The sequence below is a fragment of the Pinus tabuliformis genome, chromosome 9 (genome assembly GCF_031772625.1).
Source record: "Pinus tabuliformis cultivar Carrire ecotype Pingquan chromosome 9, CPIR1, whole genome shotgun sequence".
Classification (NCBI taxonomy): Eukaryota; Viridiplantae; Streptophyta; class Pinopsida; order Pinales; family Pinaceae; genus Pinus; species Pinus tabuliformis.
Window position 1 is genome coordinate 48,487,237 of NC_142307.1, and position 26,809 is coordinate 48,514,045.

The window sequence follows — 26,809 nt, forward strand, 5'->3', positions numbered from 1 at the left end:
GTCTGGATCCATGATTCAAACTTCGGTTCAGATGCCTATAGGACAACCTGGTTTAAGTACGGTTGTCACAAGTCAACCACAATTTACTTATCAACCGTACCAGGGACAGTACCAATTCGGTCCTGCTGTGTAGCAGCCAGTTTATCAGTATCAACCGTACCCTGGGTACACTTATCAACAACCTCAACAACCCCAGTACGGTCCGGTTAATCCTGGTTTTCCGGGAGGATATGATATCCCGAACACAATTCCTATTCCTATTTATCCTGGATATCCTCCTCCTGGGGCTGGTCTCATGACCCAGAGTTTTAGGGACCCTAATCGACAGTTACCATTTATCGCAACTTTGGACTTGCCTGACTTGTCGCGCCTAACGAACGATCCCATTAATTATCTTCCGTTTTGGCTGCCAATGCCGAACAAGTTGCCCAGTGACATTCCTAAGTTCGAAGGTAAATCAGGAGAGGACCCGTCGAACCATGTGATGACTTACCACCTCTGGTGTGCGTCTAACTCCATTACAGATGATTTGATCCGTCTTAGACTTTTCCAGCGCACTCTAATTGGTCTCGCGGCCAAGTGGTACATTGAGTTACCACGAGGCACTTTTTATAATTTTAGTCAGTTAGCTACCTCGTTTTTAACTCATTTTCAGTTGCCAGTCAGATATGACAATGGCATGGAATTGTTAACTTCGTTAAAGCAATCGACATCCACTTACATTTCAGATCATATTCATGAGTGGAGACGTCGACGGCGTTTAGTGAAGGTATTTATTCCGGATCAGATCTTGGCTGAGTGGTTTGTAAAATCTTTGTTGCCAAAGATCACTAAAGATGTAGCTAAAGCCGGAGTTGTTACTGAGGAGCAAGTAATTGCTCAAGCTCATTACCTTGACTTGGTCTATACTCAGTCAGGTACGTTACACGAGAAAATCCCCGATCTTCCCAAACAAAATCAAATCGCTGCAGCTCCTTCGGGATCTCATGCCTCTGATGGTATGATTGGTACAGTTAACACTAAAAGTAAGAAGAAGTCTTCCAAGAATTATTCTCCTATCATAACCTTGCCTGATTCCCCAACAGGAGATTCTTCTACAGAGATTTCCGTCGATATTCACGTTGTAGAGTCATCTACAGCCAAATCAAAATCCGGTGGGAAGAAGAAAGGAAAGAAGAAGAATAAAACGGACAAAAGTTCAAAGGAGAAACCTGAAAAGGCGGAATCCAATGATGAAAAATGCAAACCTCGTTATCCTTGTCTCATTTGTGACGAAGAACATTTTACAAGAGACTGCCCTCATCGTGCAGAGGTTGCGAAGATTGTCAAAGGTTCCCAAACTCCTGCTGTTTTGAAGGATCCTTTTCCAGCTCAAGACAGTAAGATGATAGGTTCATCCTCGAATGCCAATGAAGAACCCATACTAATAATGTCCCATGTTAGGATTGCGACTCGATCGCAAGATTATGGTAGTAAAAGTCCTGTTGATGGTAAAGAAGCAGAATATTCTCATTCTAATCCATCAACCTCAGCTCCCGGTTCTGATCCACTACAGACCGAGAAACCTAATCCAGACTTAGTAATCAAACCGCCCGCCAAGGGTGTACTTCGAAAGTCAGCTTTCAATCCACATGCAAGAGTGGCTCAGAATTATAACATTGTTGAGGATTTAGCTGTTTCACCCTCAGCGATGTCGGCTTTGGAAGTGCTGCAATCATGTCCAGCACAACGTAAATTACTTTTGTCGGCTATAGGAGCTGTTGATGTTCAGGACTCGAACCTAATAATTTTCGATCTAGAAGATAGTACACCGCGTTTGCCTCATCAAATGGCTTTCCAGATTCCAGTGATAGTAAAAAACAGGCCTATTCAGTGGACTGTAATTGATGAGGGAGCCTCAACGTGTATTATGTCAATACAGTGTTGGAGATCGCTTGGTTCTCCTTCGCTAAATCAATCCCCGACGATTCTAAAGGCCTTTGATGGCCGTGGGTTTCATCCTTTTGGAATTCTACAGGATTTGCCTATAGGGGTTGAAGGAAAAACCGTTAATCTAGATGTGGAGGTGGTTGATGCCCCTCCAGATTACAACCTTCTCTTGGGTCGAAGTTGGTCTTACGCTATGACAGCGGTCGTTTCATCGGTCTTTCGAGTAATAAAGTTTCCACACAATGGAAAGATCGTAACAATAGACCAGCTGGCTTACTTTTCATCCGACCCAGCCTCTGCTGAAAGTATTCAGCATGTCGGTAAAACGACTATCCCATATAAGGATGTTGGAGTAGGACTAGCTAAAGATGCCGGTTTACTGGGAACTTTTCCTTTTCCTCCGATCAACGCATCATCTTCATTTGCAACCATTCATATGATTACATCAGACACCACTGTTTATGATGATCCTTGGATCATTCCTTCTGAATCTGAGAGACTCATTTGGTAATGCCATGCCTTTGAGTCTGTTATCATTGAAAATTCTGTTGTAAAAAAAAAAAATTTAGCCTAGCTTAAAGACAGGGTGTTTTCGCAGCGCATAAATCCGTTAGCAGTTTCGCAGTGCCATCTGTTTTAGTGATTTCGTAGCGAAAACACTGACCTTGCACTGGCTGCGCTGCGAAATTGGGAAATGACAGATATTTAAGGTGAATTGATGGAAACACTGCAGGAAACGAGGTTTATCAAACTGTTATATGTGGGCATGTACTCCATTGAAGGAAGAGGATGATATGGTTCGTTTGCAATATGCATATTCTCATTGTTGTCATTTCATTGTTTCTGGCAAACGCTGGGGCTATAGCTTATGAGATTTCTGATTATATTGTCACTTCATACTGAGGAGATCATGGGACCTGTATTATTCCTTGCAGACTTGCCGTTGTCTGCATATGCTTTGAAGGGGAACATTCCAGTGGTAGTTTTACTTTGCGCTCACAGCTGTTGTGGCAGGTTCTCATGATCACCAACGGAGGTCCATCAAAACTCTGTTTCATACCCAAGTCTCAAAATCGTGGTCCTTTTTGAAACCAATGCTCGATCAGAATCGGTTTATGAGAAGGCTTCTTTTCGTCGACTTATTCCAAGTTGTCGTTGCCTTGTGTCAATTGAAGGTTTTTACGAGTGAAAAAAGGATGAAGCGAAGAAGCAACTATTCTATATACATTTTCAAGATAAAAAGCCCCTTGTCTTTGCAGCTCTTTATGACACATGGCAAGATTCTGAAGGAGGAGTATTCTTTACATTTACTCTTTTGACTACACGTTCCTCTAAGGCGTTGGCGTGGCTTCATGATTGAATGCCTGTTATATTGGGGACGGAGGGCGCAATTGATGACTTGTGGAATGACCTTTCTGGCTTTACATTTGAAATAGTTACTCAGCTATACGAAAGGATTGTTGTGTCCCAGTACCAGCTTTCAAGAGGAGCCATGAAGGACCCCATGTTCATACAACTAATGAAGATGCTGTACATTATTGTGAGACAAGATGTCATTCTTGTGGCTATTTTTGCCGACTTCCGATCGATCACCCTGGTTTGCGTAACACAGTGCATGGCAATATGAGAAATGTTAAATTCATTTCAGAATCAGAGGAGATTGATATTGTTGGCAGAAGCCGAGAAGCGATGGCTATGGCCATGACTGTACTACTTGTGTGTCTTAGTCTTTTTATTCATGTCCTTAATGTAGAACAGTCTCTGCGTATCCATCTGCCTTCATAAGATGATGCCATAATTCAGAAGATGCAAAAGCCGAAAGGAATGGAGCTCGTGAAAAGCTCAGCACGGTATCTAATGCCTCATACATCGTAGCTTCTTATGTCAAATTCGTAGAGTCGGGGGGTGCCAGGGTTGTTCCTTTAATCTACAACGAACCCACAGAAGTTCTCGAATAGAAATTTCAAGCAGTGAATGGTTTTCTTTTCACCGGCAGAAGCGCTAAAGATGGTCCTTATCATTAGACAGTTGAAAAGCCTTTTTGGAGAGCTCTAGAAGAAAATGATAATGGAGGATCCTTCCCTGTGTATGCCGTTTGCTTAGATTTTGAGATTCTTAGCATGATAGTTAGCAGGGATATTAACATTCTTGAAATATTTGATGTTGTGAACCATCCATCAACCCTATCCTTTGAGAGTGACGCTGCGAAGAATGGTAGCATATTCAAATGGTTTCAGCCTCATATACTCAGTAAAATGACCTCAGAGCCTCGTCTTTTCCAGAATCAAGTGTTTGGGATATTTTTATGTACAGTGGTTGGAGATTTTAATGGTGAGGATATCCAGTGACTGCTGTACAGTGGCATCCAGAGAAAAATACATTTGAATGGGAAATACTAACAATTCCTCACTCTGCAGATGAAATTCAAGTAACTCAAAGTGTTGCCAACTTTGTTATTAGTGAGGATCGAAAAGGCCGGGTTCATAGGTTTAACTGTGAGAGGTTGACAGAGCTTATATCTGCAATGATTTAGCAGAGTGAACAGGTTAAGGATCGGTTCTATGCAAAACATGAATCCCTTTTACACAGCTCTTGGCAGGTGATGGTTACAATAACCCATCAAATTGGCGTTGATATAAACCTGGCTGCTTGCCATGAGTAGATGTTTCCCCAATACAATTTGTATCAGGTCTTGGTCCGAGAAAAGCTGCATCATTACAGAAGGCTATTTTAAGGGCAGAAGCGTATTTATTCTCATAGAGACTTATTGACCACCCTTGGAGCAATGAAGCGGTTTGTATTTATAAATGCTGCAGATTTCTTAAGGTTTAGAAGGACTGGACAGGCTGCCTATAGTAATCATGTCATGGATCCATTGGATGATACCAGAATTCATCCAGAGTCATATAACTTCGTTTTAGCTTCTTATGTCAGGCAGCTATTGAAGCTCCAAGGATTCTTAATCTCTCGAGCAGTGAACACATTAGTGAATCTTATGGGGAGGATTTTATTTTCATTTTCAATGATTGGCATACATCTCTTCATCCTTGTTACTTGAAGACAGTCAAATTTTAGGTTGAAGCTGTGTTTTATTTAAAAATTATACAGCAGTTTCGTAGCGCGCTACGAAACTGCTGTCGCTGCATGTTTCAGTTGAGCCAGTTAATTATGTACATGTGACTGCAAATCTTTTTGAAAGTTCTGTGATCACACAGGTATATGGAAAAGGGTGGCCAGCACATCAAAGACGTGGCAGCCTGTGCTATTTTGAGTAATCAAAGATAAAAGGCACGCTTCTTTGGATTCGAATATGGTAAGGCGCATCAAAGACCGACAAACAGGGGCCTATGTTTCAGGGTAACAGAAATGTCATTAAAGACAAACATGGAGCATTAAAGGTTCATCACAGCCAAACTAAAAGAAGCCATTTGTCAGAAAATGAACCTGTTCTCTCATTTTCCTCGCAAGAGCACCAGCTTGATTGTAATAAATGCTATTTCCAGCATGATGTAGAATTAGAGTTTTAATTGTTTTAGGAGTCCAGCGCTGTAAATGAATAGTCAGCCGTAATTATTAGTTAGTTAAAGGTTAATAGGTGGCATCATAGGTAGAATCGAGCTCCCCTCATGCTGGAGGAGGAAGCTCCAAGTAGTTAGGATCATATTCCTATATATAGCTAGATCATCGATGTATTAGTTGTTGGAGATTTATACAAAAAACAGAGTTTTTATATTGGTTAATGTAAAAGACTTTTGACAGTAATAGAAAGATTACTTTTTCTTCCCAAGATTCATCTTGTGTTCAAAGGCTCAGAATATATGTGGTTTTGTCTTTATCCTTTCTGTTTTACAGCTCAATAGACATGCAATCACTCTGAATTCACCTAGTGCTCAGACTTCCTGTGTATGTTTATGAGTTGAGGTTCTTTTTGAGAAATGTTCTGAGTGTTTAAACATTATATGCCTTGGCTTCCATGATTGAGTAGTTAATAGTTTACTGCAGAGGTGTTTGACTCCATGAGCCCAATGGAAGAAGTGTTATTTTGTTGTTCCAACCAGCTTATTTTCATGTACTGATTGAAGAGTTAGCCATCTTTTCTTGTTATTAATCCATATCAAAAATCTGTGAGAGAGCCCTCTTTGACTAAGGAGGCTAAGCCTTAGTCTAAAGCCTGGTTTGAAATAGTTGCATGAGATCTTGCTAAGTAGCAGCCCTTAGTACACGATTTTGTGATAACAGAGTCCATATGAAATTTCCTGTGAAGCCGTGCAGTCGTTTGCCGACCCATCTTCAACCGAAATCGACTTCATGAATGTGGTCCGTGAGGAATCACTTTTCACATCAAACTCGGACTCAACTATGTTTCCTGAACTTGTTCACTCTAATGAGCAAATTAGTGAAATCCTATGTGTAGATGATTTACCATGGGAAGATCTCCATCACAGATCTTCGTTTTTGCCCGAGAATGATCATTTCGAAAATGATTTCTCATCAATTTTTACGACTGAATATTTCAAGGAACCTCAGAATCCAATGAAACATCCTGATTCAGAGTTAAATTTGGGAAATATCTCTCGAACTTTTCCTATTGACATTTCGGTCGAGCCCGGAATTGTTGAGAACATTCATATAGGTGCCTCGTGTAATGATGACGAAATTCAAATATATAAGGCCCTATTTCAAGAATTCCACGACGTGTTTGCCTGGTCCTATGAGGAAATGCCAGGAATTGATCCTACAATTGTTGTTCATGAGATCAAGACTTACCCGGACGCTAAACCCGTCCGACAACGTTTGCGTCAGATTCACCCAAGAAAAGCTACTGCAATCAAAGCAGAAGTTGAAAAATTATTGAAAGCAGGTTTCATTTATCCGATCCCGCTAATGGATTGGGTATTGAATATTGTTCTGGTTAACAAAAAGCAGGGAACAATAAGAATATGCATCGATTATAGGGACATTAATCGAGCCTGTCCAAAGGACAATTACCCAACTCCCTATATCGATCAAATCATCGATGATTGTGCCGGCAGCAAAATATTCTCCTTCATGGATGGTTTTTCCAGATACAATCAAATCAATATTCTACCTGCCGATCAAACAAAAACGGCTTTCATTTGTCCATGGGGGACATTTTCTTATTGCAAATTACCTTTTGGGCTCAAGAATTCCGGAGCAACTTTTCAAAGGGCGATGTCTTATGCATTTCATGACATCAAGCACATTGTGCAACCGTATCTCGATGACTTGCCTGCTCATTTATTACATTGAGCTGATCACCTCATCCATTTACGAGCAATCTTTATGAGGTGTAGGCATTATCGGATTCGTTTGAACCCACACAAATGTGTCTTCTGTATAGAAATGGGTCGATTGCTGGGGTTTGTTATTTCGAAAGCCGGTGTTCGCGTTGATCCCTCGAAGGTTGAAGCTATCATCAAATTGCCTCCTCCTTCGAGTCTTCGCCAACTCCAAAGTTTGCAAGGGAAAGCAAACTTTTTACGACGATTCATTCATAACTACGCCGAGGTTACAAAGGGTTTTACCTGGTTGTTGAAACAGAACATTCCATTCTATTGGGATGAGATAGCTCAGAAATCTTTTGATGCACTCAAACACGTGTTGACCCATGCACCGTTGTTGCATCCTCCCAACTACAACCAGGATTACTTCTTGTATCTCGCCGCCTCTCATTCCACCATTGGAATGGTCTTAGTTTAGGAAGATAAATTCGGAACTGAACATGTGATATATTACCTCAGTTGAACTTTAAATCCAACTGAGCTAAAATACTCACATGTGGAGAAATTGCAATTGGCAGCTGTTCAAGCTGTCTAACGTTTTCGTCACTACATTTTACTACGTAAAACTATAGTAATTTCGGATTGCAACCCTATGATCTAAATTTTGACAAAGCAATTGCTAGGGGGCAAGTACTCCAGATGGATCGTTATCCTATAGGATTTCGACTTGGAATTTGAGAAATCCAAGTCTAAGAAATCTTTAGTTTTTGCGGAGTTAATGCGTGACTTCCCGCGTGCTGACACGGAAATTGTGGCGGAGGAGCCCATTGCGGACGAATCCTTGTTTCTAATCAGCACTTTAGATCCGTGGTATGGGGATATCATCGTTTATCTCCAGACCCAATCCTTTCGGCCAGAAATTTCAAGGTCAGAACGTCAGAAAATACGATTCCAGTCCCAACAATTCAGGATTATTGGAGATACTCTTTATCGCCGTGGGGCGGACTCTATTTTTCGACGTTGCTTAACTCACGAGGAAGCTGAAAGGGTTCTAAATGACTGTCACTCTAGAGCATGTGGCGGTCATATGTCTGGGTATGCCACAGCCCAAAAGATATTGCGTGCTGGCTACTTCTGGCCGTCTTTGTTTAAAGATTGTATTACTGCGGTCCGAAAATGCCACAACTACCAAATATTTGATCGAAAGATGCGCACTCCACCTGCTCCTCTCCACCCTATAATTTCCATTGGTCCTTTTGCCAAATGGGGTATCGATTTTATTACATGTAACCCTCACTCGGCCGGGGGGCATGCGTACATCATCCTTGCGGTAGATTATTTTACCTAGTGGGCCGAGGCGATGCCTACATTTGAGGCAGACGACAAAACAGCTGCAATTTTCATGTTCAATCATATAATTGCTAGGTTTGGTGTCCCATAAGCGATAATCATTGATCATGGGCGTCATTTTCGAAACGTTATGATGACCGAACTTACAGGCCAGCTTGGTTTACGTCACGATAGTTCAACTCCTTATTATCCACAAGCTAATGGTCTGGTTGAATCCATCAACAAAGTTTTAGTTAACATGATCCGACGAATCATTGGGATTCATCGGTCGAATTGGCACAACATGCTATTTTCAGCGTTGTGGGCGTATCGAACCTCAGTGAAAACATCAACAGGGTTCACTCCTTTCCAAATAGTTTATGGTCTGGAAGTTGTGTTACCCATTGAATGCAAAATCTCGTCACTGCAAATGGCCATCGAGTTACTTCCAGCTACATCCGAAGAGGAAAAGCGTTTGTTATACTTGGCTCAATTAGATGAGAATCGACGTGATGCTGCATTGGCAATTGAGACTCACGCAAAACGTATGAAAGCTCAGTATGATCGAAATGTGACCCCTCGAAATTTTTCGGAAGGAGACCTAGTGTTATTGTACGATCAAGATAATGATAAATTAGGCGCTGGAAAATTCGTTCCTATGTGGCATGGTCCCTATATTGTCAAGCGAAAGCTAGCAAAAGGGGCCTACGAATTGGTAGACTTTGACGGGGACTCTTTGGGTAAACCCATAAATGGTCTTTACTTGAAGAGGTATTATGCTTAAAAGAATGGGTATGGAGATTTTTGGTTAGGATAGGTTTTCTTTCTAGCTGGTGTGTTTTAGTTTAAAACAGTGTGCTTAGCTTAAAGAGTGTTTTTCATCATTATTCCTGCTTATCTTGGTTTTACTTTTGATATTGCAGATGTCGATGCCTCTCCAAACATACATTGGTTTCGCTGATGGTGCTTGTCGTAATACACGGAACATTTCTTCCGCAGCTTGGGTTATCTATTCGCCCTCTACGAGTTAGTATCTATGCATGGGGTAAGCCTCGGTCAAACAACGAACAACATTGCCGAGTATAGTGCAGTGATTGAGTTATTATCTGAATCTATTTCATTTGGGATTCGGAGTTTGATAGTGAGGTTAGATTCTGAACTCATTGTATTACAGCTTAATAGAGTGTATGCCATTAGAAATCCAGTGTTATTAAAATTATTTTTGAGACTGCGTATCTTGGAACGTGAATTTGATTATATTGAATATCAGCATATTCCAAGATCTTTAAATACATTAGCAGATGCAATTGCTTCTCGAATGTTAAATAGACATTTGCAATAATCATACATGTAAATTTAAAACCATTCCATAACATGATTTACAAGATAAGCCGATAATAGTGATATATATATAGGAGTGTGTCAAAAATACATCGTCCTCGATCATAGGTTGAAAAACACGTTATGATCGGCAAAAATGATAAGTTCAAAAAACAAAAATGTCATATGTGCCCACAATAGGTGATCATCCTATCACTGGTGATGATCTCTATAGCAAATCACTGCACGGGACACCTTGCAAAGCAACCTCCTAAAAGGTCCCGGGACTCCAATCACATAGCGCTGAAGTCGACGAGGAATGTCATCTATAGTGGTCTCCGGAATATCTCCTGTCAAACGCTCGAGATGACCCTCCAACTCGGCGAAAACCTCTGGTGATTCGTCCTGTGGGGTTGGCGCGGGTGCAACTGGTTGTTTCCTCTCGTAAGGCCGGAGAGCGGCTGGTCGCTGTGGACCCACATCTGCATTTGAAACTTTTGCTATCAGTTTTGAGACGATGGAAAAACAATAAAAAAAAAATTAAAATAAGAAAAATGTTGAAAAGGATTTTACCTGAGTCATCCCATTGCTCTCCTAGTGGAAGAGCCATGTCTGTGTCACCACGAAAATCTATCCCAGCATAAGGGAAGTCCTGAATAAAAAAGACCTGGTTTTCCAGCCATTGGAAATACTCAGGTTTGAATCGAACAACCTCTGTCCCCTCGTCCGGATGACGGGCCATAACTGTAACCCATCGCATCAGTTTGGGCTCTCGAGGAAGCCCAACTCCAACAGTAAGGTGTTGCGGGATCAACATGGGAACCCTCTCCAGACCAAAACTCACAACCAAAGCCCCATAACCAAAGGTCTTTAGTCGTCCGTTTTTGGCCCTGGTCAGTTGGCCTTTCAGATTGGCCAACACAGCATCGCACCAATTGAAGATGGTGCTTTGAAAGCAATCAACTGCCATACGCATCTGAGATTCGGCGGCAATATGTAATGCGGCAGCCCCGCAAAGTCTGGTGACAGTAAACGCAATCACCATGAGTTCAGGACAGGATATGGTCTTTATGTCTATCCCTTTGTCTCTAGCCTGGCTGTTGCAGAACTCTAGCCAGAGGCTATCGACAGACTGGCCACCTGGCCTAGTCCCGGATAGAGTCAAGTCTTCGCCTCTCTTAGGAAAACTAGTCAAAAAGTATATGTCTGCCAGCTCGATCTCGAGCTGGTGGCCACCAATGAAGAAGCACTGGTCCTGTATGCTCCATCTGTCAACCAGCCACTGTAAGAAGGCCACCTAAGCCCTCATGCCAGGAATGGTCCAGAATTTGTACAAGCCGCATGCCCTCAAAGCATCAAGTGAAGGCTGATGATTCCATGCGGCAGCATCCACGTCCTCATGCTCTCTTTCACGCCAATCTAGCATGATGTGCTCTCTGCATCAAGCATAAGGATAAATTAGAATGCTAGAAAATATTTTGTTTGGTCCAATTTTGAGAATTTTTAGGTTCAAAACCCTTGCCGCGGGGTACGCACTCTCTGCTTTAGAGACAGTGCATGGGCCCGCACCTTGCCTTCATGGAAGGTGCGGGCCCCTGAGTTTTTTCCCATTGCGAAAAACTCGGGGCCCGCGGGCCAGCAGTGGTACACCTGCGGGCCCCCGCGCGCGGATTTTAAGCCTAGAAACCCTCCAAAAAATGAAATGAATGACTAAAACAAGAAATGAAATGGTTAAAAATGAAGAGTAGGATGATGTGGATTACCTGGAGAAGACGGCGTTCGATTCCGACGATTGGATTTTCCGCAATCTTCACGGGAAGTTTTCTGAACAAAAGCACTATTTTCTCACCCAAACTCAAACGGTAAAAATGAATTGACAAAGGCCCTTTTTATAAGTTTTTTGAGTAAATAAATTGCAAATTTGTTTATGTTTCACTTTGAAAAGGTATTTTGTGACATTTTTATCCATTTCAAACAGGTATGAGTAATGTTTGTGTTTTTGTGCAGAATAACGGATTATTCAGGTGAAATCTATCATTTTCGACGGAAAAACATGTAGAGTCATCTTTAAGCTCTTTTTCTGACTCCTGAAACATGAAAAGATTGCCGAGTTTTTATTTTAAACTCGTTAAAAGGGAATTAAAAGACGGTCCACTTACAGCTCTTTTCCGACCGTAAAAACATGAAAAGATTGCCGGATTTTTGTCGTTTCAAATTCGACATTGGTTATAGAACGACGTGTCATTGATCGTTTTTTTACTTTTTCGGGTCAAGGGCACTAATAACGAAAAGTACTCCTTGGTCGTAAAAGATGAAGCGGTTCTCTCAAGTATTATTTTATACTTTTTCGGGCTTGGGAGACACAAATTTACGAAAAAGGTCAACCCTGGAGTCTTCTTAAGTTTTTTCAGACTCTCTAAAATTGAAAAACGCCGAGTTTCTCCTATACTGGACTTGTTAAAATTTCACAGTAAAGGACCTGTTCAATTACAAACAGGAACGAACCACTCCTTCTTAGGGTTCAAATTTAAACTAAGTTGGACTCATCCGAAGGATGAGCTTGTAATCAAGCAAATGTTATCCTCCTCAAGCTTGTTAAAAATAAAGAGGTACTTGCCAGAAATGGTGGGGGAAAAGAGAGAAAAATGAGCCTGTTTGTCATACTTTGTAACCACTCTTGAACACGACACTTTCATTCACCTGGGTTGGGAAATCCTTTGCCTAACAGTTGATCAAACCACATTGAAAGTCTTCAGCCGGTTTCTGGGTATTAACTTTGAGTCAATTGTCACCAAACCATATGTTGTGTCGTTATGTGTTCAAGAGGTCACTGCCGATAAAGCCATTCATCTGCAAAATATCTGTCATCCATCTTGACCATCCCTAAGTCAGTCCTTGCAATAAAATTTCTTCAACTTGATCTATGATTTCATGTTGTGGGCTTGCCTGCAACGAATTGCTTTCTATCGACTTCAACTCATTATCTAGAAAGATGATCTAGGAATCGTCAGTACCTTGGGATCTGCATGCCTCAATGGCAGGTTTCTCGCCTTTGACGACAGTTCGCATCATTGACTTTCCATCAAAGGATTTCGTGACATGTTCGACATCAACACATCTATTCACATCTCATGGATTGTGCTGGGTACTTTGAGAGCCATTGACATTAATGGTGGTTTCTCTCACACTTGTTAACAGTTTACATCATTGACTGGTAATCAAGTGGTTTCTACCATGTTCGACTTCAACACATTCATTCGCATGGATAGAATCGTACTGTTTCGAGAAGTAGAAATGAAGACACTGGATCTAGTTTCCGCCATCCAGGCTGCGAGGAATTTTGTATTCATTATATTGTGGACTATTCATAAACAGATGGCTGCGTCCATACTGTGTCTACATGTGTCTATACTTGTGATGTATTACAAGATCATTCCTGTATCAGAGCAGTAGTTCATTTTCTAGTTAGTTTTGATCTGAGTATGGGAATGCCTACCTCAGCAATGATATGATCTCATATATACATCTTACATTGAATGTTTTTACAGGTTCCGACCGGGCTCTCCACAAGATGATCCTCGAAATGATAAAGTACTTCACTCTTCCTATATGATAAATGAAATCCTCATCTACTACAGACTTCGCACTTTAGGGGGCAATCTATTACACAAAAATATCGTCACCATGACTATCTGCAGTCAGTATGGGTCCATCATAACTTGTACTGTCCTCCTAAGCAAGTCTCAGACCTCAGCTCTTCAAGTCAAGCTTTGAAAATGAGAGAAAGACATTGAAAATCATTAAAAGCTCTGGTTCCGCACTTTCTCTTACTGTCACTTGTGAGCCCGCACCCTTTGTTCGTGTCATCTGCATATCTGCACACTCTGTCTGTAAAGGGGTGGGTGCGTACCCCTGTGAAAGTCAAAAGGCACAAAGTTTATCTTAAAAAACTCACTTTGGGTTAATTCTAGAGGATTCTAGAAGGAATTTTGATGTGGATTGTTCGCTCTGAGGTGGTTCATGCATCCCAAAAGAGAGGGAGCTAATCCCTTGATGAGAGGAGCTAATCCTTTATCCCTTTAGAGGAGGACCTAGTAACTTCCCTCCATTGCACTATAAATACAGGCATTGGGGTGAGGACTAGAGAGGTTAGAAGCTAAAGGTTTTTGAGGGTAAATGCTGGTGAAATTAGGACTTCCTTTGTTGAGCTTGAGAGGAGAGATCACACACCTCTTGGTTCTATTTGGGAGTGAGTGAAGCTTGTCAAAGTAGGGGAGAACTCTTGCTGGACCCTGGGAGGAGCTTGTACAGCGTTAAGGCACAGGCTGTAAAGTTCTTCTTCTTTTAAATTAATGCAATCAAACTCATTTTTCTCAACAAGTATCTCATGTTATTTGTTTCATGGACTCCTTGACTTTCATGTTAAATATGTTTTATGCAATTGGCTTTTCAGGTGCTATTTAATTTGTTTTCCTTGTTTGTGTTTGTAGATTCGCGAAAAGGAGCTCATTTGGATCGAAGAAGCGAGGGCATCCACAAGCTTGCGTTGGACCTAAGGTAGGCCCTAAAAACACTTGTTTGCCATTGTTTATTAAAGCATATTTAGAGAAAGATAGTGTCTGGTTGGTTTGCTTGTCATTAGGTCTTCTTTAGATTCTAGGAAGGTCTATCTTGTCCGCAAGATCGACTCATTCCGTGTGACATCATCCAACTGAAATTTCTCTGCTTTTTCTTTTCTGTCATAGATTTTCTCTATCTTCTCCTGCAACTTGGATGTGTTCTTGAAAACTTCCTCTCTTGTTTGCTGCAAGTGGATCATTTGATTCAGCCTTCTCTGCATGGGATCTTCTTCACTGCCGGCCTCTTGAAGAAGTCTGACCACCGGGGCAACAAGAGAGGTGGGGAATACTATGTCAACTCCATAAACAAGCTCAAGCAGTGACATACCAATAGACTTTTTCTGACTGATCTGATCTGCCCAAAGCGCATGGACCAATCTCTTGTTCTAGCTCTTCTTATTTATTTCCAGCAGCTTCTTGATGATGTTGACCAAAGATTTATTCGAAGATTCCGCCAATCCATTGCCTTGCGGATGATAGGCAGTTGAATGACCCAAAATTATGTGATATTTATGACAAAATTTTACCATCCTTTTTTATTTGAAAGCTGTTGCATTATCAGTGATTAATTTGTTTGGACAACCAAAGTGAGACAAGATGTTATTTTCGAGAAATGAAATGATTACCGTGTCCATCGCTTGTTTGGTAGGGGCTGCCTCAATCCATTTTGTGAAATAGTCCGTCGCTGTAAGGATCCACCTATGCTGTCTGGAAGAGGCGGGATGAATTTCCCCAATGAAATCCAACCCCCACTGCTGGAAGGGAGCGCTCACTTCAATAGGCTTAAGTGGCAAAGGCTATAATTTCTGTTTTCCTTCGAAAATTTGACATTTATGACAACGCTTGACCATCTTATGCACATCAGCAAACAAAGTAGGCCAGTAGTACCCTGCTCTCAAAATTTTGTTCGTTGTTGATTTCCAAAAAAGATGATCACCACACTCTCCTCCATGGAAATCCTCCATGACTTTCTCTGCCTCCTCTTCGACCAAACAATTTAACAAAATGCCACCGGGATCTTTCCAATACAGTGTAGAATTCAAAATAAAAAACTTGGCAGCCTTCAATTTCAGTGTTCTCGCTTTGTTTCTAGTCATGCCGGGCGGTGGTGATAGATTTTTCAGCACATATATTATATCTAAATACCATGGGGACAAAGAAAACGTTTCGGATACCTGAATTGACGTTCCTTCCTCATTCTCATCGAACATGGCAGCGATTAGATTAATGTCCAATGCATGCAAGTTCGATTCAGCCATCAGCTTCGCCAACCCCTGTCCTTTGACCAGCTTTGTGGGCTTTATTTCCACATCAGATTCCAGCAAGGTTGCAATCCATTTTCCTCTTTTCCCTTCCGGATCGGTTTGCACTAAAACATCCTTTACAGCAGTATTAGGAACATAGGCCAGAATGTGAGAATGTAAGATATATACCCAGAAATCCTTCAATGCCTTCACCAATGCCAGGGCTTGTTTCTCATTGATGTTGTACTTTAAAGCTGTATCCCTTATAGCCCAGCTGAAGAATGCAATGGGTCTTTCATGATCATCTCTCTTATGCAATAATACCGCTGCCATAATGTGCTCAGAAGCAAATGAAAACAATATGAAATCCTGAGTGTAGTCCGGGCTGACTAGAACTGGAGCTGAAGAAAGGGCCAATTTGACCAAGTTGAAAGATTTTACAGCCTCTTCTATCCATTTCACCTGGCTGTCCTTCTTAAGCATATTGGTCATCTCTCTTAAGTGTTCTTCAAGATTAGGCACAAAACGACGCAAAAAATTCATCTTACCATTGAATGATTGTATTTCCTTTTTGTTCCTAGGCAGATCAATTTGCTGAATTGCTTGCACACGTGCTGGGTCTATACGAATACCATCCTTCGAAATGATGTGACCAAGTAATTTACCTTCCTCCATGGTGAACAAGCTCTTCTTTGGATTCAGCGATAAACCATACTTTCTACATTTTTGGAAGACAGTTTTTAGATGGTGCATGTGTTCTTCATCAGATTTTGAAAACACCGTCAAGTCATCTAGATACACCACCAAAAACACATCCTTCTCATTCGCAAAAGCCAAGTCCATCGCCCGCTGAAATGTGGCACCTGCATTCTTTAAACCGAAGGGCATTTTGGCATAATGAAAGGTTCCCCATGGAGTGGTGAACACTGTCTTGTCTCTATCATCTTCATGGACAGAAATTTGGTTATATCTGGAATAACCATCAAGTAGTGACATGCGAGATGCCCCCACTACTCGCTGAAGTATGTGGTCCATCTTGGACAGTGGATAGTTGTCCTTCAATGAGACTTTATTTAGATTTATAAAATCAATGCATAGGCAGATCTCACCGGTCTTCTTGCGTACAGGCACTAAGTTAGATATCCACTTTGAAAATCTGATGGGCACAATGATACCTGACTTGTACAACCTATTTACCTCCTTTTCGATAGATGGCAGCAACTTTGGATTTATCCTTCTCAGCTTTTGTCTAAATGGTTTTTGATTGGGCTTGATAGGTATTGTGTGCTGAATAATATTCGTATCATAGGTCTTTAAATTAGAATAATCCCAAGCAAATACATCTGCAAAATGAAGCCATCAAATTGATGTATTTGTCCTTGATCTTTGGCGGTAATGCTTTGGACAATTTTACCAACTTTGGATTGGCAGCTGTACCGATGTTGACTTCTTCTACACCCTTCTCTGTCGGCTGCAAGGTTGGCTTGCGGGCTACATCACCCTAATCAAAAAGTTTCTCTAGAGGTATCAAGCCTTTAGAAATGATGTTATTCTTTAGCTGCAATACGTCCATTTGATTGATCTGCACTTCATCTGTACCATTCCCTTTGCCTTCATCGTTCTCTACATGAATTGAGGTTTCTTTGAACTTGCCTTCGTTGAGTAGGAAATCCTTAATCTCCTCATCATCTTGGAACACTTGCCAATGTCGATGATTGTCTGGAATGGTTGGACGATGCTTGACATGGATTTTAAATTTATTGCTGGAGTTCATGGGGATCTTCAAACTGCTCGCTGCCTTGGCAAGAGCATCAGCAATACTATTTTGTATACGAGGCACACATGTCAAGGTGTATTCTGAAAATAACTTCAAGATGTCTAAAACTGCATTACGATAGGCCCGCATCCTAGGATGTTTTTCTTGATACTCACCTCTGACCTGTTTTATTACCAACTTGGAATCGCTATATACCGAAATCCTCTTTGCATTCATCTTTCTAAGAATCTTCAGGCCAGAAATCAGAGCTTCATACTCAGCTTCATTATTTGAACATTTAAAGGCCAGCTTTTAAGAGCAAACTCTCACGCTGCTAGGCACTTTGTTTGGGGCGGAGAAAGGACTGCGTACCCAAATTCCAATACCAGCGCCATCATTCCCTACTGCTCCATCGAAATCCATGGTCCACAAGCCTTCTTCCTCCTCTTGTAAGTGCTGGAAATCTGTTTGTCGTGCCTTGTCTGCTTGCTGTCCAGTACTTTCAGCTGATTTCCCAACATTTTCCTACTTTTCTTGTCCTTCTTTCTTCAAAATTTCTCTGAAATTTTCTGTTATTTCCGGTATGTCATCTGCTTCTACTATCTAACTATCTATCTCATTTAAACTATCTGAAAACAAAACAAAAGACTCTAAATCTTTATGTACATAATTAATAGGATGATTTATAGGTTTCTCCTTGCTTGTGATCATATATTTCATTTTTTGTTCCCGATATAACTTCCTCATTTGTCCAAACACTGGGATTGTTACATAGGAAAAATCCAGCTGTAGTGTCCCTTTCAATTTCGCTACCCAAGACCTAGAAAGAAGCATGCCAAAACTTTGAGGAATATCTGCTACCACCACATCCATCAGAACATTTTTCATAGGAAGCTGATCCAAACTCACAACTAAGTATTTGATGAGCCCTATACACCTTACTCTGCTGGAATCGAATGAATAGAGATCATGATATTGCCGGGTGATGTCCAGACCAAGCTTATCCATGATAGCCTTGGGCATGAGATTGTGAGAAGCTTCGGAATCGAACATGGCATTGTGTAACACAAAATCATGCAATCATAAACTGATATAGAAGGGTGGCACATCGCTATCAGGAGACTCACCATTCTTTGCTGGTCCAAAAATCATTTCAAGCTGATCATATTCTACATTTACCATGTTGGACATTAGGTCCAAATTCAACATTTTAGAAATTTGTCCTCTATAACTACTGTTCTTCATTATTTCAGTCAAAGGGATGGATACCTTTAACTTAGAAATCTCATTCTCTAGGCTAAAAGTGGGAGTTCTTTCTACCTCTTTGACTGGGATTTCTTTCCTTTCCTTCTCTTTTGATGTGGCTAGTTGCTGTGATTGTTCTGCTGATTTTGATTTGCTGCTCTCTGGACCAACCACCTCCTTTCCTTTTCTTTGTGTAGCTGATGAATCATTTTTTGTTGTTTCACCCTCCTTTTTCTGAATTGGTTTGGCCGGCACATCTCTGTTTCTAAGAGAATATCGCTGCTGTTGTGCGGACAAAGCATTCATATACCCCCTTTGATATTCTTCTAATTCTTCTTCCAACACGGTGTCATTAGCTAGAATAAAATCAGTGTCTTGGTGTGCAGCTGAATTCACTGCACATTCTTCCTCTTCGGTGATGTAAGTATGCAACTCATCTGGAGTAAAGAGATGGTTTTCCTCTCCTATTACATTCCCGTCCTCATCTGACTCTGGTCCATGCACAAAATTTTGCTACAAAGGTGTTTGTACCGGCTGTTGTGCTGTCTGCTCTTGAGTTCGTTGATCTCTCTGTCTTATCCTATATTTTGGCTATTGCTGACCATGAAAGTTAGGATTCCTAACTTGTGGCTCTGGCTTGTCAAGTTTTACCTTTCAAGCATCTACTCTACCTTTTTGAGAAGCTGATCCATTGAAGAAGATTCTTCTTTCACAGTGGTTTTCTTCTCTGCTTTCGCTCTAGCTCTTTTGGACAGCAGATTTGCCTCAACGCTAACCGCAATTTTCTGCATGTCTTCCATTGTAGCCGGTTCTCTCTCTCTTAATTGGTACGCCATGTCAGCATCACAACCATTTGGAAACTTCATCATTTCTAGTCCCACAGGTGGCTTTAGATGATCTGGAATTTCGTTGTAGACTGCATTAAATCTAACACAATAATCTTGGACCGATTCACCGGCATTCCGTTTGATTTGTTCATACTCGGCCAGAATTTGAAGGGGATTCTTTTTCACTTCCCACCAGTTCAAAAATTATCTTTGTAGTTCAGCCAAGGTAGTGATACTTGCAGCCATCAAACCTCTAAACCATTTCCTCAAATCACCTGCAAATGTTTGTACAAAGAGCCTCATTGCCACGTTCTCCGCATCGATCTCATGAAGTTCATAGAAGTCTGCCATTTTGTCTACATGTTGCTGAGCAGTAATACTGTTAGGAGTGCCATCAAAAAACAAGATTTTACTTTGATAATCATTTGGCATGTCATCTAGAACTTGGGGCAGAACAAGAGGAGAAAAACGAGCATCCATCATTCTTGGTGGACTTGGCCTTGGAGGTGTTGGAGGAGTGTGCACAGTTTGCAAGGGGCTTGCAATTGCAGTTTGGGACTGTGTTGCAATGTAATTATCAATTAATCTATTAGCTCTTTCAGTTTTGAGGTCTACAAGAAATTGCGGATTTGGGACAGTATAATCAACAGCCCTTTCAGATTTAGACTCAAACAGTGATATTTCAAATCGTTCATCAAACTCAAGCTCTTCAAGATACTCAAAAATGTCGGGGCATGAATGGGATTTGAACACAAGAGTTATGGTGCTCTCTTGACGAAGGAGTCTTGGGATCAAATTGGGGTTTTTGTAAATATGAGGAGGATCCGGGTCTGGATTGGCTCTGGTATATCGTCTTGAAGCCAGCGTGCTATTGAGAAAAATCACAGGACACAACCAACTTACTCAGCCTTTCCAATCCTAAGCTCATCATTCGAAAGCTTAGAATTATTATGAAACAAGGGGATTTGATTTCAACTTAGAGTCCCCAGTATGGTTGCCACTATGTTAGCACCTAAATCTGCCTCAGGCTGAAGGAAGGCAAAACTTAGGGTAACCACAAACCACGCTCAGTCTGGTAGCTAGCCCTACCAGAGCAGGAGAGAGCTCTCTCCGAGTCACGCTCAGTGAATGGATAAGAAAAAATGGTCTGAGATGACTTACAATGCAATATTTACCTTAGGCTAGTAAGTGAAAGTGGATACAAGAAATGATTTTTATGAAGGACCGAGCTTCTGGGATGTTATGGGAATGGTGCTCAGCAAAGAACAGAGAACTTAATACAAAGGCACAGATTATTCTGTGAGGCAAGGTAGGCGGAAAATGTAACAATTTAGTTTGAGGTACCGCGAAATGAATAGATTGCTGAAGAAAGTGAAAAGGGCATAGTGACATGAATCCTTTTCAACAGAAGAAGAACATTGGACATGAAATTTTCCCACAGGTAGAGCAATATAAATTGAATTCTACCCAATCTCACTCAGAAAATTTCACTGGAAATGAGCATGAAATGAATTATGAAACATAAAAAAATACATATGAACACATAAGAAATACATTTGCTACACTCACAACCACAAGAATCTCATGAAACAGAGCCACTGCCTTTCATTAATTCTCTATCAAAAATACACAGTGAAGAAACAGAGTTTCTTTCCCATAGTCTCCCAGAAGTTACAAGCCAACCAACCCTTTGCAAATAACTTGCATACAATATATAGAATGTGTGATGAAGAGATAGAATGCCCAGGGGTTGGGAATTTACTTGAATCATTACAAAATGGATATGGAGAGCCAACCATCAGCTACAGGTGCAGCGCTACAAACATGACATTTGGCATTGGGGTGATCGTTTGCCTTCCTTCGCCACTTGGATAGAAGCCAATCTAGAGAAAAAACTCTTTAAATGCCGCCTTTGGTGCCAAAAAATTGAAGTGTAGATGATCGGGCCCACCTAGAGAAGTCGCGAACCGAAATTTCGCGAAACGGAAGAAAATTGGCAATTTTTCCTCTGTGCGTCGCGCCATTTTCTCTGTGTGTCACGCTACTTTGGGGACTTTTTTGGGGCACTTCAAGGTGTCCAAAATGTGCAAAAGTGGGCTTTTTGGAAATCTTGTCCTGTCTACTTTCTAACCCCACTGGAATTTTAAAATTGGGTGCTCATTTGCCCCTCCAAATCTTCATTCTCCCAAGACTACTTTCTGTGTGTCAAAAAAGTGGTAGAGAGGCCATTTTTGGGTGTTTTTTGACCTTTAGGAGACCCAGACCTTGCCCAAATCTCTTGCCCGGACACCAATAGTCATAATTTTCAATGCTGAATCCAAATATGCAAGCCGTTTCTCCATTGGAGCCCTAGAATTTTAGCGTCGCGTTAGTGGCGTGGTGCACAGGGAAGAATTTCCTTTTTTTGGTCCAAAAATTTGCTAAGTGACCAAAATTTGCCCAAATTTTTTGAAATTTGAGCTGGAGGTTCTCTATGTAGTGCCATGCTGAGCCAAGGAAGCCTCAACCAAGATTCTAAGCCTATCTTTCTCTTTTGCCCGTTTTTCGCTTCTTGTTGCTTTCCTCAATTTTTCTTTCAAGTTCCTTATCCGGGCCTGTGCACTCATGTTTCGCACCCTGTAATGGAAAGCCATGTGTCTTAATAGAGCAAGGTCCCTATCAGCTTTGTCCAGCAGCCTCTCCAAATGCATGTTGACCCTCTCAAGGTTGGCCTCTCGGTCCTCATTGATTGCTTGCTCCAAAGATGTGAGCGCAACCCTTCTTCTTTGAGCAGCTTGGCGATGCTCGCAGATGTTCTGTAGCTCCATGATCATTTTTTGGTCCTCAAGCTGTTTTTTTCTCCGCTCCAGGTAGTTCATGTTCCACTTGGCCCTTTCTAAATCAATGGACAAGTCTTCAATCTCTGATTGTTGCTCCCAGATGATCTCTATAAGCTCTGCATTTGTTGGTTCTGCATCTGTCTCATCATCCTGGAGGAGAACAAACTCGGTCTCTCCCTCACCTGATGGCCCTTCCACCTATACTAGATCCTTGCCCTTACCCTGCTCCTATGATGTTGATGTCAGAAGCGAGGCCCATTCCGCCCCGGGTGGAGATAACACTCGCTTTGCTGCTGCAAATAAGGGTCTACTGCCTTTCTGATAGGTGATGTATACTAGCATGGTGGCAGTCTCATGTCACTCATACTAATGAGATGGGCCCCCTACCTCATGCTCTGCCTCTAAAACTACCTGTGGAGCGTTGAAGAAGTCACGGGAGATGAAGTCCTCCCAAGCAATACCCTGCAATCCCAACTGTTGGTCCACCAAAATCCAGATAAGAGCAAAGTGATAAACGTTGTTGAGCTGCTGTCGAGGGGTATTGTGCTGCATGAAATTCTTCATCCTCTCTATGTTCCCGTAGATGAAAAATGGGAGGCTCATCATCCGCGCCCTGGTGAAGTGCATGTGCAACCTGATGTGATAGGCATAAAGGTGAGAAAACCTCCCCTCGCAACTGAAATACTTCATGATCAATCTCATGAGTGGGGCATACTCATCCCTCAAAAATCTGAATGGAAAAACTCTGGTGAGCTGGCTCAAGTAGCTGTCCTTGATGTAAGGCTCATAATGATGCCTCTCCACCTTCTTTTTCTTATGCCACTGTTCCCCAATGTTCGGTATTCCTGTTGCCACTGATATGGTTTCCGGTGTCAATGTGAAAGTGACCCCAGCCAGGACAGATTGACCTCCCTGTAGATGAAGTGCAAAAAGATGGGCCAACTCATGATGGACTCTGACATTTGCCACCCTTTGACAAAATTCATAACATGCCAAGTGCTGGAAACAAGACATGGCAAGAGGGCATGCCTGCAGCTCAGTGAGGGTGTTTGGCTCATCTCTAAGATGTCTGCCACTCTGGTGATGTCTCCTATGGGCCCTCTCTCCTGAAGATGTGTCACTGTGGGTCCCCTCCTCATACTCTGATGAAACTTCTGATGCCATTACTGCTGTTTGTACCCTGAGTTTTATGTTGCCCTCTGAATCCAATGGAACTGGTAGATGCTCTGAAAATCTCTTGTTTTGCTAGCCTTCACCAAGACTTGAAGCGGTTTGGCAAATTTTTATGCCCCTGGCTGTGTGCGTCATGCGCCAAGCCCAGGGCACCGTGCACTGGGTGTGCATCGTGCCCTTGTAAATTTCCCATTGCGGGCTGGCTGCATGGGCGCTGCGCCCTCTGTGTGCGCCGCGCTCCTTGGTGTATGTGCCGCGCCCTCGAAATCCAACTCTCACTCACTCAAATGCTCACAATTTCGCTTTCTCACTTCTGCAATGTCTCTCCAATGCTTGCAAGAGCACAATGGCTTTGATTTGGGCAAAAGCAAATGTATATAGGCTTGGGAGAGATGGGTTTGATTTTTTCTTCCTTGAAAACCCATTTTCTAATGTTTGTGTTCTGCACTTTTTCATTGACTCTAAAACACACTGACTTTCACTTTCCCTTTGACATTATGGCTCAAATGATGGAATTTTCGGCACCTCTTTGTAGGGATTGTATGACAGAGCATTTGGCCATGTAAATCATAACTGCATCTGAAAAGTCAACCGGTGATTTTTTGGAAAATTTTGTCATAGTTGACCTTGTTTGACTTAGTCGATGTCTCTCCAGGTGATGATGAAGCTCTCTGAACCATAGTTGTGTAAGGCCTCCCTCTGGCCTGCATGGCTTGTTCTGGACATGTTTCAAAGACCAAATTGATGAATTCCTAAGCCCAAACATAAAAGATGACTTTTCCCTGTAAAGGACCAGACCTTGACTGTCATGAGCTTCAGTGATTATGGACAAAGACCTGAGCCCGCAGGGGCCAGACATGAGGGAAAATGACTAGTATGATTTTCTTCATCAGATCATGGCATGTCCCTAGCAAAATGTAGCTGGGTGAATGGAGCGGGACACCTAAAATTGAAATGCACAAAGATTTTTGATCTTTGACAGAGGGCTGACCAGACCGACTCTAACAACCCCCATCACCTCAAGCACCCAAACCAAGAAGCCAATGTCCAAACCTATTAGTATGACTAGCGCAACCCAAATACCATTAGCTGTGGAGGCCACGTTGTCTAAAATGAATCGAAAGCCCCAAGATGTCAGTGCAGCCATGATAGGGAGGAAATCAAAATTGATGACTCCACCCTTCCTTATCACATTCAAAATCTTCAACATGAATGTGCATAATTGCTTGGTAGACTCTGGCGCCTCATCCACTATTATGCCTCACACTATTGCTAAGAGACTTTAGGCAATACCCGATAAAACTGAAACTCGAATTATGAAGTTGGACAGAACGAATGTGAGAGTTATTGGGGAGCTAAAAGATGTGTTGATTCGGATGGCTGCCAAGCCTCAATACACCCAAGTCATTGATATAGTAGTAGTGGGTATACCTAAGGCTTATGGGATGTTGCTTAGTAGGGACTGGTCATCAAATCTAAATGGATATTTCTCAACTGATTGGTCCCATCTTTTGTTGCCTCAGAGGGGAAAAAGTGATATGCTGAGAGTGGATCGGGAGAGGTACATGAAGTACGTGGTAACAGAACCAAACAGCCCCAATGAACCTATAATGTTCTATAACTCTATCCTTGGGAATTATAGTTCCAATGTTTATGCCACGGAAACCTGTTTCAGGGAGTGCCATGTAGAAACAATCAAGGAGGCTTTTACAAACACACAGTTGGAAGAAAGAATTAAACACCCTGTTATCGGGAAAACTAGTGTCCATTCAGAGCTGCTAGTCCCACTAAGACGGGTAGCTATCTTAGAAACAAACAAACTAAAGTCACTTGTGTTTTCCATTATGAGAAATAAATGAGAAAGAAGCAGAGAGTACGAACCTCAGTCTTTCGCTTGGCTCCTTGCTTGTTTCCTTTCCCTTTGACAGAAATTTGCCACTCCTTCCTTACTTGTCCCGCTTCAAAGAGCACCTGTAGAGTCAAAGCAGCATAATACCATCAAAGCGTAGAGATCTATAATCATAAACAATATAGGATCAGATGTATATTAACCATAGAAATGCATATATCAATACAAGATTCAGAGATATACAAGAATAAGGAGGAAAACTCAAATAGCTTTATTGATAGAAGTAGTAGAAGAGATGATTACAACCCATTGGTTTGACCCAGCACCATCCTCCCAGCATGAAAGCCCTCTTCACCTAATTAAAAGCTTAGACAACCCAATAATACAATGTTGCACACAGAAACCAACAACACTTCCTTACAAAATACAAGATTCCAACCTTTGGATCTCTAGGATGAGGGATCCATATATAGATTTTTGTAGGGGGGTGAGTCATCTTCTGGGATTTTTATTAGTGTCATCTCTCTGATAGTTCTTGGTTCCACTTAGAGATTTCATGATCTCTTACTTATCCCTAGGTGAATTCAGAGAGGAAAGTGTTGAATGAGCAGCTTCTAGAAGATTCTCTGGGTTTCCACCTAGCAAACTAATTCTGCCATTTGTCTGCTCTCACTCATCACACCCTACAGAAGGGCTTTCTAGTATGCATCACACTTTTTGCATGTGGCAGGTGAGATGCATCACACCCTTAGCACTGAGCAGTCTGTATGGTCTAGTTTTGACCAGTTCTGAGTAGTTTTTCAGGGAGAACTTCTGGGAGATGATGTAATCAGCTGACCTTGCTCCTTTAGGGTATAAAACAACACTTTTAGGGACTTAGAAGCCCTTGGTTTATGGACATATGTGATTGGGGTTGCAGTGCCCAAATATGTCTATAACAGTTGCCCCCTAAATGAGGTCGTAAATCTTTTTGATGTCTGGTGAAATGCTTTATCATGAGGATCAGAGGTTTTTCAAACTGGAAGGTGACCTATAATAAGATACAATACAATACATTATCTTCATAATATTTTCATGATCTAGCTGAGGTGGGCATTCCCATGCTTAGCTTTATAGATTCATTTTCATGTACATAGGACAGACAACCATCTGTGTAGCAGATTGATGATTCTGGTAGAGCCATCATCCTTTGTTTTGGATGATCATACATGCAGCAATGATGTACATTTGATGTCTTTATTTTCCTAAATATATCGCAGCTCGGATGGATGAAACTAGATCCGGGGTCTTCAAAACTCGTTCAATCTTTGATCGAAGTACAAGTCGGTCCATGTGAAAAGATGTTCTGGTGTCAAACATGGAAAGACATCGCCTGATTACCAGCCAATGATGTAAGTTGTTAATAGGTGCGAGAGGAATCACTAATAATGATAATGACCCTCAAGGCACTGCAGTA

At 41.6% G+C, this 26,809-nt stretch overlaps 1 pseudogene; it reads left to right on the top strand.

Annotated features, from left to right (window-relative positions):
* The first annotated feature begins 3,618 nt into the window (after window positions 1-3,618).
* LOC149147068 (putative gamma-glutamyl hydrolase 3 pseudogene) lies at window positions 3,619-4,462 on the top strand (annotated as a pseudogene).
* The last annotated feature ends 22,347 nt before the right edge of the window (window positions 4,463-26,809 follow it).